Here is a 3,326-nt window from a genome sequence, read left to right on the forward strand (position 1 = left end):
AAGATCTCTCTTTGGTACTAGCGAGAAGCACTGGCAGGACGCAGGTCTGCACTGGTGTTAATTATCAGGGCAGCAGTAAGAAATCTGCCGCATCAGCCGACCTCTCAGAACGGACATTACGTGCATTCTGTTTGCTTTGCTTTTCTTTACTCATTACCTTGTAACAGTTAATTCATGTATCCTGAAGAGAATCTGTTAATTAGTCGCTTCTCCCTTTTCAAGTTGGTGACATTCTTATTCCTGGTTACGTGGAAGCTGCGCTTTGCTGGAAGCTGGAAGCTGCGCGAAGCAACCTTACGGACACGCCCAGAGGCAGCACAACCCGAGGGACAGGCGGGGAACTGCCCCCTCGACATTTGCCAAGCGGGCAAATACATCTCCCGTGCAGTCCGATCTCCACATCTTTTGACAGAAACATTTTGATGCCATTTTTCATGGCATGAGCCCCGACGTCTCTGTCGACATGTTAACGCTAAAATTCACGATTTGGAGCTGCGGGGTATCGATCCCCGTACCTCTCACATGCTAAGCGAGCGCTCCACCACTTGAGCTACAGCCCCTGCGGTATCCCAAAATGACGTCAATAGTTGGACGCCATGGCTGACCGACTGGTCAGCCTTTACTTGAGGTGGACCCGCTCTCGAAAAGCTGGTTATGTCAAGGTCAGTCGGCCGGCTCCTGTCCCCCACCCGGCTGGTTTGTCAGGTAGCATCACCTGTTTCCGAGAAATTGTGGTTATCACATCCGGCTAACACGCGGAGGCCCCCGGTTCGACCGGGTGGAAACATGGTGTAGTCGGTAGAAACCCCACGGTTATAGTGCAACACCAGCACGAAAGGAGTCAATATTAGATGCATTGCGCTCGGACGTAATGACCTGGTTTCCCCATGAAAGGTTGGCGCAATTCAGGACAACGGTTGTTCTGGGTTTTTCTCGAAATGTCCAAACTAGCTACCTGCTTGCAATGCGCACTGTTTTGATACAGACTTGATGGAAAATAAGTACATTGCGACGCATTCTATATTACCGGTCAGTTCATTTAGGAACTTCCATGAATGTTGTCTACCAGTGAGAGTGAACTACCAGTGGGTGAGTCACGAAAAAATAAAATAAGAAAGCACTGACTCTGTGATTAAATTTGACTTTTTTTTGCGACGCGCATAGTTCTGGAGCAATTTTTGAACAGTGAACGCGCATTGAAGATACTCTGTTTCAACGGTTCGCATAATGCATCACATCGAGGTCAAAAGCGTGAACCAAACCCGGTTGATCATAGGAGTAGGTGAGCGCAATTGCTTATCTTCTTTGTTTTCAAACTCGGTAAGTTTTCAGGAAATCATTCGGAACGCGATCGTTGTAAAAGTCTGCGAGATTTGTCAGCAAAGGAAGGGATTTTCTCATTACCGGTCGTTTACCTAACTGATCCAGCACGCATTTGAAGCATATAGACGTGATTGCCTCGGACTGTACTTCACGTAGAAAGAGCTGACTTCCATGTTTACGGTATGGACCAGTTTATTTGTTGTCTGGATTTCCAGTCCAATATCTTAGTAACTTAACTAACGAGCATGTGATAAGTGTCAAACGCTGAGTGAGTGCAACGGCATGAATGTTCGGTTCTTCGCCGTGTGGCTGATTCAGTATGGCCTCCCGGGTATTGGTCGGTTCTGCTTAACTTCTGGAGATGGTTTCAACGCAGCAGTCAAACAGGGCCTAGGAACAGCTCCCGCAATCTATTCGTGAATGACGCGGTTACCTAGGCTTCTTGGTATGTTAATGACAACAGGGCTACCTGAACAAGGGGGGATATCTTTAAGGGCGTTTTAGCTCCCATAATGAATGGCGGTTAATTTACGCGTGACTTTCATCGACTGCTTAAGATTTAGCGCCCAGGACTGTCGGGACGGCGTAATGAAATCGGAAAATATCGGCGAACTTTCACTTGAATGGGTTTTTCTAGACAGAACTAGAGGCGGGACGAACTATACAAAGTTTCCCGAATCTCTATGCTTTTGAAAGCGATGGTAGACCAGGCCTTCTCCGCATTAGATCATGCAATGCATAAAACCGTTTGTGTCGTGCACCCGGGAGGATTAAACGATGTGGAAAATTGCTGCAAAACAAAGATTACGTGAAAACTGTGGAAAGAAGTAAGGACTGTGATTCAAATATCAATTACATTAATTCGATTCTTCTATTCAAAGCAAAGGATGGCAGCCCGTGTTTAAAATGCATTGGGAATAATGCCAAGTGGTTAAAATGCATTTTGAATAATGCCAAATCTAACGCAACCTTTAGCCGGCATTTAGACATCGTTGCATGTTAGGAAACAATCTATTTATTCTATTGCCCTTCAGCTATGAACTAACTTCGGGGAAAGTAAATCGGTCTAGTCGAAGCGTCAGGTTCATTACACCGACAAACGGTAACTATCACTATACTCCTGAGCATTGATGGGACGAATCCCTTACACTGTAGGAAAACCTGAGCCTTACCTGTTTAGAAGGTCATCGTTGCGCGTCAAGCGAGCTAGACTGGGCTGGGAAGCAACCAGCCCAGGAGGGCCGGATGACTGTGTCACCAGTGATTAAAGGGAGTGCAGGAGATCGAGACATTTAAATGATTTAGAATTCAATTAAAATCACTTATAATCTATCCAGATAAGATTCGTGCAAGAGACGCAAGAGAGTGACTAAGTCTCATTCAGTATTTCTACGACGTAGGTCTTGCGCCGTGACAACGTCGGCATGTGAGGGGTAAATTGTGAGGCACATGCTACGCCACGTGCTGTGCTGAATGAAATGTACTTAACATAATGAGCAAGTGTACGTTCATACAAGCAGAGCAGTAAAAAGGGACAGCTGATTCATACGGACAGTCATATGACTGAAGGCTGCTGTACATAGGTAACAATCTGATCAGATATGACATGTCTGCCTGTTGATCAGTCACCACAGGTTTCTCGTGAAGACGTTTGCGAAAGATGTACTCGGCAAAGACGGCATAAAGTCCCAGCCAGTAAATCGCTTTGCGGTTGGCATTAGGGTAGACAGTCTCTCCTTAGGGGCAAGACCCTACCTGGGCGATACCAAGGATGAAGAGCCACTCCGGGCCACAGGATAACAACGTATTAGCTGTGCGCTGTTATCATGCTTTTTGCCAGCTGAAACTGGCATAGTTTGGGTGCCTCTTATAAAACAGGGACGGTGCCCACTAGACGTTGTGGAACTTGGGACTCGGTGCAGTCATCACATATTTCTCTTAAAGACCTTTACGAAAGATGTGCGCGGCGAACACGACATAAGATCTCAGCCAGGAAATACCTG

The sequence above is a fragment of the Pollicipes pollicipes genome, unplaced genomic scaffold, assembly GCF_011947565.3.
Source record: "Pollicipes pollicipes isolate AB1234 unplaced genomic scaffold, Ppol_2.1 Scaffold_3087;HRSCAF=3621_pilon_pilon_pilon, whole genome shotgun sequence".
Lineage (NCBI taxonomy): Eukaryota > Metazoa > Arthropoda > Thecostraca > Pollicipedomorpha > Pollicipedidae > Pollicipes > Pollicipes pollicipes.